The sequence below is a fragment of the Chrysemys picta genome, chromosome 14, assembly GCF_011386835.1.
Source record: "Chrysemys picta bellii isolate R12L10 chromosome 14, ASM1138683v2, whole genome shotgun sequence".
NCBI lineage: Eukaryota > Metazoa > Chordata > Testudines > Emydidae > Chrysemys > Chrysemys picta.
Genome location: NC_088804.1, coordinates 24,180,074 through 24,189,483, shown reverse-complemented (window position 1 = coordinate 24,189,483; position 9,410 = coordinate 24,180,074). Strand labels below are relative to the sequence as shown.

Below are 9,410 nucleotides of genomic sequence, written 5' to 3'. Positions count from 1 at the left end.
CTTGAATAGATTTATTTATGATTGTCTCTGTTTACTTAGATCAAACACATACTCCCTGATCTTGATCATTATACAGCGTCTTCAAGAGAAAAACTATTTCCATGATAATATTTGCTGTGGCAGAATTTTCCTATTTTAAATGTATATTTGCTGGTAGCCTCTTTTGTTACTCAACATAACCATGCAAGAAACAGCCCAGATATAGGCTATGGAACCCCTGTAATGCTGCTTGCTTAAGAAGGGGCGGTGACCCCCTGAGTTGGGGGGTGGGCAGTCTATGCTGCCTGTGGTTTCTCAGAGGCAAGTAGCAGGTGAGGGGAGTAGTGCACAGTGGACCTTTTAAGCTAGAGGTATAAGTGCTGCTGCTAAGAACATTTTGGCCTATGCCCCAGAAGTCCATGAGACATCCATTATCTTACCTTGCACAGGCAGAAAGCCTGAACATCACCACTTAGGTGTTACATTTCCACTCCCCTCTTCCGCAACCAGGGTGAGTGACTCTGGCAGCCAAAGCTGGATTTTGGTCCTTACAGCACCGTTTTTACACCATTATTTATTTGAATAATGAATGGGAAATTTTATTTTTAGAGGGTAACAAACAATATGTTTGAATATTTTTACCTAGACTTACCACAATATTTGATTAAAAACAAAAAATTGAAATGAGACAGAGGGAGTTCTACGCTCAGCATTGTATATGGTAACTCAGAACACTGTTTGAATGAAAGTAATGCAAGCCTAAGTAGTTTCAACAATGTTTCCTTCATCCCAGGAGCATCTGAACCCAGCTTCTGCCTTGTCAGCCACATTTATGATGTGTTCATAATTAAATGTCCACGAAGCTCACAGCATGCTGACCACAGAGGGGCCATAAGCAGTAAAGATAAATGAGAGAGAGAGAGATGTAATATTGCTTCACTTGTGGGTTTAGTCTGATGTTAAAGATTGTCAGTGATAATTATTAATATGTGACCTGGTTGAGTCTTTATGTGAACAATCACAATTTTAATAAAGTGGTAAACTCCACTCTCTCTGCATACTCATGTTCTTCATCTGACTCTTTTACATTTAATTCTAGAATTTCAGGACACATTCTGGTTATTTTAAAATAGTGAAAGGATAGCCCTTTTATATAACCATATGCTGTAATGCAGGAGATGTGAAAGTCTGGCAGGGATAGTAAGATGAGTGGCATAACATTAACCTGCATATAAAGATCTTAGTAAATAAGAGTGAAATTTGAATGGGAAGCTGTAGTTTAGGTTGTGGGTTGGGTATAAAATCTAATTAATCAGCAGTATTTGTTATCACTTGTATCTCTGGTCAAACAAGGCTTGGCATCCTTCTTTGCTGATACCCATAAAGATTGGCTGGATGTGCCATATGTAATCCTGCATTCTTTGTAAACCTAAAACCCTATTGACTACAGTGAGAGTTTTGATGTCAACGAATGTAGGAGTGAGCTAACAGTCTGCCTGAATGCCAAAAATCTCTCCTTCACAGAACTCGAAAAGTACATTAGTTGTTGTATTTAGATGTCTAAGAAGACACTGCCACTTTCCTTTTTTTTGCTTTTGCTTATATCTTTGAATTTCATTGACAGACAATTGATCAAAAGATAAATTCCAGCTTGGAGAATGAAATCACTGTTATAAAATAAAGGTATCCAGAAAGAAATACACTTATATTGTGACTGGCACGTTGTTAAAACTGTCCACTGAATATTTAAAAGATCTTATCTCTTATTTATTTAAAATAATTGCAGCTGTACAAAGGGGAATATTCTTCAGTCCAGTTGTATCATGAAATGACATTATACTGATGCAGTTTTTTTAAAAGTCTGATGACTGTACCAAGGTAGGACGTTACCATAAGTAATGCTACCAGCTTTTATGTTTGGTATTTAAATTTGCAACTATAAGAGCACAAAAAGCTGAAATTGGTGGGGTTGGCTTTGTTTTCTTCTGCACAATTACTTAAACCAACAATTGGTACATCATAGTGTTGGAGCATCAGTGCAGGAAATTTTAAACCCCTGATAAAAATCCCCTAAGGCAACTTATTTTCCCTTAAAAATAACGTTTTAAAATTTTCTACATAAACTATTATTTCCTACTCGGAAAGTGTGTGTGTGTGTGTGTTAATTACCTTTTAAAGATCCTATTCTTTAGCCATGTGACAAGGTGTGTAGGACCCACATGGATGCCAAGGCTAGCCACACTCCTCTGGCCCTGTTAATCATGCATGAAGGAGAGGAGGCCTTTAAAAGGAAGGAAACTGCAGTCAGCAAGTGGGGAAGGAGCAGGCTTGCCCTAAGTAGCAGAATGTAAGAGTGACTCCTGAAGCCATGGAACGAACTCCTAAGCAGGAGACTTTCACCCCGACCCTGAGGTGAGTACAGTGGACTCCCAGAGTAGGACAGGCAGAGACTGAGCCTGTCTCAGAGACCCAAGCACAGTGATTTCCCCAAATCATTATGTTGGGACTGGATCATTGGTAACAACCCCCCTCCTCTGGCTTTGCTGGGACTGCAGGGAGGCAGTATCCCTGAATATGTGGGAGGGTTTGTTACTTTCATTTTAGTTCCCCAGCTGGAGAGGCTTAAAGAGGCTCACAGAGGACAGCCCTTGCAAATAGTAGGAAAGTGGGTCCTGTGTTGTGACCACCCAATGTAGATAACTGGGTGCAGTCAGGGTCCCCCATCCCTTGAGGGAGGAACCACCAAGGGCTCTGTTACAAGCCATTTCACAAGTTGAACTCCCATTGACTTCGTTCAGAGTTTCACTTGCGGAACAGCTACCTAGTCGTTATTAATAATTATGTATGCAATGCATGGCACTTTACAAACAAAGGCCAGATCTGGAAACAGATAAATATTACCTTAGTCTGCACTGAAGGAGGAAGAGGAATTGTTCATAATGATCGCTGGGAGTAGTGGAATGATATTAAGCAATGGATTGAATAGGTTCAATCCTGCCCCCACTGAAGAAGACAGTGGGATCATTTAGGGAGTGAGGTGCTCTCAATGTGAATAAAGGTATTGGGATTTGGCCCATTGTTTTGTTTTAATTAAAAAAAAAAACAGTAGGAGTGGGATAAAAAAAATCTGCCCAGTCCATTGACTGAAAGGTATTTTCCATATGCAGAATACTACCAAACCATTTGCTACTGTCGAGTGTGTATGGGAGCATATGCAGTAACTACTACATACCATTATGTTACTCAGTGGAATGTTGCTTGATTAGCTGCAGACTGGAGGATAATAGACTGTCCCTAAGTCCAACCACTTCTTCAGCTTGCCAGTGTATATAAAATACTAATGATACATATTTAAGTGATGTATATATCAAAATGTTATAGTAGTTTTATGACATAAATAAAAGTAATTATATTCCTTAGCATGATAAAAATATGCAAACAAATGTTTATTAAATTCAGTCATTTATCAAAAACAAATGCTATAGCATTATATCTTTGTTTGGAAGATCAGCCCAAGCATTTTGTCAAAGTTTGCCTGTCAGTCTCACATATCTTTACAAGTCTAATTGATGTTAATAGGCTGGAGAAGAGGAGGCGCAAACTTAGAACATAATGCAAATGTAGAGATCCAAAGAATTGTTAATTAGTTATAAATACATTGATGTGCTTTCAGATTGGAGGCTTAAACAAAAGAATATCATGTGGATAATAAAAATGTCCATTACATATAAATGGCTATGCACAGGTAAAGGAAAGGAAGGTGATCTGTCAAATCAATACTTGCAGAGCTGAATTAGTCACCCATATTTGACAAGACATGATTCTGTGTTATTTCTGCCTACTGTAGCAATATTGTCTGATCATGCATTATTAATCAAAAAAACTTTCTCTCTTAAGAAATTCATTATCTCACAGTAAACAAAGACGATTTAATTTTTTTGACAAAATGTAGATTTGAAGTATTGCTTTTAAATTTACTTAATACAGTTATTTCCCAGTGAATGCTCCAGTTTTTCATTACTTAAATACTTGCACTAGTTCTGTTCACATCACAGTTATAGCCTTACCCATGTAGCCATTGTTTCTTCATAACAGCCCTATATTTTGAGGTTGTGGCTTAGGTATACAATGTCATTCATTAGAGGTAGATTTAATATTCTTAATGAGTGATGGTGAATGACCCTGGGAGGGTCAGAATAATTGTCTATGGCTCTTGAAGTGTGCAAACACCAAAAAGTGAGAGGAATTGCTCCCAGTGATGTAATGGGTGATAACTAGGAGTGGTGGGATGATATGGAATGAATAGGTTCAATTCTCCCATTGAAGTCTGTGGGAGTTGACAGTGACTTAAATGGGAGGAGAACCAAGTCCAATATTATGGCGTAAAAGCTTCATGATAGTCGCTTGTCACAGATCAGACATGATCTCTCCCAAAAGCAGTGGTGGAAAACTCCTCTCATTTTGGTCCGTACACTGGAAATTATACTGTAGGTAGAACCTTATGTTATCAGAGAGCTGCACTAGAGGATAAGCCTTTTTCATCTCCAACTTCTCCCATTTCATGACTGGCTACGTCATATGTAACTATTCAACTTAGTTTATTAGTAGGAAATACCAATTCTAATGTGACAATGGTTGCAAAATACTACATATGTGCAAGTATCAAAGATTTTAAAGTGCTTTGCAAACATTAATGAATTTAGGCTGGCAACACTCTTGTGAAGTAGGTAAATATATCTGTAGCAACAATAATGCCTTTTGCATTTTTCTGCTGCATAACTTTCATGCTCTGAAAAAAAAAGCTGAATTAAACAAATGCTCAATATTAATTTATTACAATGGGAATAATTATTTATACAGTAAGTAGTCTTGCTCTCCTTGATTTTTTTTTCTTTTCAAAGCATGGGTAGTGGGATCCATTCCTCCAATATAAAAATCTATTTGGAGAGGTGGGTGGTGGGTGGGATTGTGCGCCGGTGGGTGGAGTGTTGTCTGCCTTTTTTTTAAATATGAACCAGATGATAAACTTAAAGCCCCAAGAGAGAATGGAATTACACTAACAATTTTTGCATAAAAATAGTCAATTCTCTCAGCCAATCTATAGAATGACAATGTGAACGTTAAACTGCAGCCTTTAGTTGTAGAGATTTGACTGCACAGTTAATGGGACACAGATTTTATATTATTTTATCACACTGACAATTCTGTACTAGATATTCAGAATTCATTATAATAATAGAACATTGTTCATAAGACAAATTTGCATATGTGTTACATAATGAAATATGATAATATACTTTGCAAGACTGCAATATCATAACATTGTTCAAATTTGTGGTGTAAATGTAATGGAGTAATGAAATAATTAAATAAAATTGTGGGTGATAACATTTTGTTTCCAACACCCATTATATGCAGTAAGCAAATTGCACTGGGAAAATTTTCAAAGGTGCCTATGTTACCTAGAAGCCTAAATCTTGTGACTTTCAAAGCTGTTAGGTTGTGACATTCAGTGGCGTTTTGGCACTTAAGAGCCTCAGTTCCACTGACTTTCAATAAGACTTAGAATGCTGCAGTGGTACAGCTGCGCTGCTGTAGCGCTTCAGTGAAGACACTACCTATGCTGACGGGACGGCTTCTCCCATTGGTGATGGTATCCCGCTGTCTGGATTAGCTCATGAGTGAGAATACGAACCTCAGGGCAGATGGTTAAGAAGTAGGGCACAAACTCCAAACTAGTTGTGAGTTCTGTACTTAAATATCACCAACCAAATAACAAGTGTAAACTCCTCAGGCACTATACAGCCTTAACATGGAGTCACAGACAGTCCTCTTGGGCATTCCAATGTATCTTGCCACCTAGGCAAGCTTGACTCTGTGACAGACGGTCATCTTGCATCAAAGATCACAAAATGTTGAGATTACTCTCAGTCCCAAATAACCAGTCACTTACCCCACGTCAATTTGCACCTTAGACTTCACACCAAAGACAATGCTGGTAGCCAATCCTGTAACAAACTAACTGAAGATTTATTAACTAGGAAAAATAAATGAGTTATTTACAAGGTTAAAGCAGGTAAACATACACACACAAATGAGATACAACCTTAAGTTCAAAAGGTAAGAGAAGCTTCTATAATAAACAAGCTTTAATTTCCTTTGAGGCTAACCCAAGCCTCTATGGGATCTCGTGCTTATGTTTAGGAATCTTTACACCTCAGAATAAAGAGGCCCTCATTCCTTCTGGTTAGGGATTTTACCCCACCTCCCTAGACCCCAGGCTGATGGGACTAGTGCTTCTGCAGGTAATCTCTTCATGGGTGGGAGGAGAAATTGACGAAGTCTGTTACAATGGCCCATTTGGATTCAATAGTCCTTCCTGATGAGCAGGAGATAACACATTCTGTGGGAATCACAGTAGGTACTCCACCTTCCCGAGAGGGAGTAGCGAGATCGACAGAAGATGTATGTCTTAATGTATGTCTACACTGCAGTAAAACATCTGGGCCAAGTCAGCTGACTCAGGCTTGCGGGGTTGTACGAGCCCAGGCTCTCTTGGTATGCAAGGTATGTCTACACTGCAATTTTATAACCCTCCAGTCTGAGCCCTGCAAGCCTGAGTAAGCTGACATAGGCCAGCCATGGGTGTTTTATTGCCATGTAGACATACCCTTCGGCTCCTAAGTGCCTAAATCTCTTTTGAAAATGGGACTTGTGAGCCTGTCACCTAGGTGCTTTTGAAAATTATTTACTACACTACAGTGGGTTTATGATGATTCTTCCTGTAATTCATCTGGGGGCCATGAAAGGTGAAGTTCTGGACCTATTAAAGTCAATGGGAAAATTCCCATTAACTTCACTGGAGCCAGGGTTTTATCAAAAGAGTTTAAGTAGCGTGCCAAAGTCAACATGATATGTTAAGCTAGAGCACCCAGTGTCCCCATAAATGTATTTATTACAAAGACATCTTATTTCAAACAAACCCCCTCCCTTACAAAAACAAACAAACAAAAACCCACAAAAAACCTGTGCTTGCTACCCCGTTCAACCAACAGCACTGACCAGAATACAAAATGGACAGAATGCTTGGGCAGATATCTTTACCACTGTCTGGACTTCACTTCTCCCATATTCTGCATGCAGTAGAAAAAAATGCTATCATATGGCACATGTATCATATCTTCTCTTTAGTGCCTGGAAACGTGATAAGGCACTGTCCCTTTAAAAGAAAGGTTGGGTACCCTCTCCAGATTATAAGATTTTACTGGATGTCTGCCTCAAGAAGGCTCTTTCTTGTGGGGAATGGGCGAAATCTGTAAGCACTGTAATACAGGACTCTGTTTGGAGATATGGGTTTTGCCTCTTTTTATCTCTTTTCTTGTCCCCCTCCCTTTTAAAATAAATAAATAAATGAACTGGGATTTGGCTTTGTGGCACTGGAGTCCTTGCAGATCTCAAGCTCTGGGATCTGGTTGACCCCATGTCACAAGGCAATTGTGCTCCTAGTGGCCGAATGATCTTGGGGGTAATTTGCATGACTCAGAAAATGACTTTGACAATTCTGCCTGCATTTCATGTGGTGTGGATCCCTTTGTTCCTGAGCTGTTGCCGGTGGTAATATCAGATGGCATCCCCTTGATGATTCTGCCATTTTTCTCTGATGATTCAATAACCACATGGCTGCATTCCATATGAATAGTCCAGAAAGTGAGTTGTTTGCCTGGGAGGAAGCTATTTTCTGTAGTGTTGTTCTGCCTATGTGTGCTTGTGGCTTTTGCCAAAGTGCTGATGCCAGACCAAGGTGCTGTGCTCAATTTTGGGAATCTCCCACCGTGTCTGTGAAGGTTGTTATCTTTAATTGTCCTATTTCAAACTCCTATCTGGTGATATGATGCATGTTGATTCAGGAATTATAATTATGCTCTTGCTTAGATCATGTGACAACAGAAATAGATATCGTGAAACTATGTTGAATTTAACTTTTCCTCATTACAAGCTCTCTTATACTTCTAGTAAGCAAGTAGATATCTCTTCTGAAGCTAGTATTTGATTAATCAAACTGTCATGCCCAGGTTACTCACTCTCCAATTTATGTTCTTGAATTGAACAAAATCTAAATGACATTGATTGTCACAGCTCTCATAAAAATGACCTGCTCCCACCTCACCAATGGCTGATGTTCATTAGGGAGAGCTCATTGATTCAGAAGACGCAGAAGATATTTTTGTTCATGTAGAGACAAGCAGAATTAAGGCAGAAGCAGAACTAGTACTGCCAGAACAAGCCAAGGGAGTTTTCTGGTTTGACTACTGGGAAATCAACACTTTAAGCTACTCTTGTCCCTTTCACTAAGTGTTATTTTCACCTCTCTTTGCTTTGCTGGTTTCTGGAGTTATCATTGTGCCACCAGTTTGAAGCCTAATACTATCACAGGCTTCATCATCATCTCCCAGAAGTTCACACTGCAACATATCAAGTGAGAACATTAGGAATATAATTTTCTGCCTCTCGTAGGAGTTTCATCCTCAAATACTGCAACAGGATTTCTGTGACCCTGCAGAAGACTGTGCTCTAAGAGAAAGTTTTGAAAAATATTTGGCAGATGGTGTCAACTAACTTTTTATGTTTGGGTATTGAAACCTTAACTTTCTTAACTGACCACATTTCCCTGATCTTTTTTGATTGATAATTTGTTAGATATTACAAGGCACGTTTTCATTGATATACGCTCACCTCATATTAGCTGAGAGGGATTTCACTTGGCTTCCTTGGCCAATTCAGAAACATTTATCTTTGCCAACATTTCATTTTTTTTATATACCGTTATTCTGTTCATCTTGTATTGGATGTGTGGTGTTGGACTGAGTTGTTAAGTAAAAGCAGATAGTGCCTTAACACTACCATTTCACTATTGCAGTGCAGCCACTTCTTTAACAGTGCTTAAACACCCGGTGATGATGCTATTGATAAACCTTAGATAGATGCATGGAACAGTGTCTAAATAGAAATTTCTTAGCACAATATCTCTAGAATTGTAACAAGTGATCTAATGACCTAGAAAGGTATTTTAACATATTTACATGATAACAAATACCAATGCTACGGACAGCAAGATGGCCCATGAAACCAAATCCCTGTTGACTGAAATGTTGCTTCCTCCTCTTCCCTAATGTCTTTCTTATGACTATAGGTGTCCTGGATATTAGACTTTGTCACAATACATTTGCTGGATGTGTGGAGTTTGATACTATTCCCATTTGAAATCATTGGGAGTTGTGCCCACATGAGAGAACAGAAGTGGACCACAAAAGATGGGATATCTATGCCAATACAACACAGATGATGGCCTTGTTTATCGGGCTAAACTCTGTGATTCTTAATTGAGCAAAACTTATCAAAAGGAGTTTTCTCAATTATGGAATTTGGCCCTT

General features: G+C 38.8%; 1 long non-coding RNA gene across 2 annotated transcripts in view; it reads left to right on the top strand.

The window, feature by feature from the left end:
* Positions 1-2,268: 2,268 nt before the first annotated feature.
* Positions 2,269-9,410, top strand: part of LOC101944715 (uncharacterized) — a 212,046-nt gene continuing 204,904 nt past the window's right edge. For both annotated transcript variants that reach the window (XR_010592566.1, XR_006174935.2), the window contains exon 1: positions 2,269-2,391. This is a non-coding gene — a long non-coding RNA (uncharacterized LOC101944715). The remainder of the gene's footprint in view (positions 2,392-9,410) is intronic.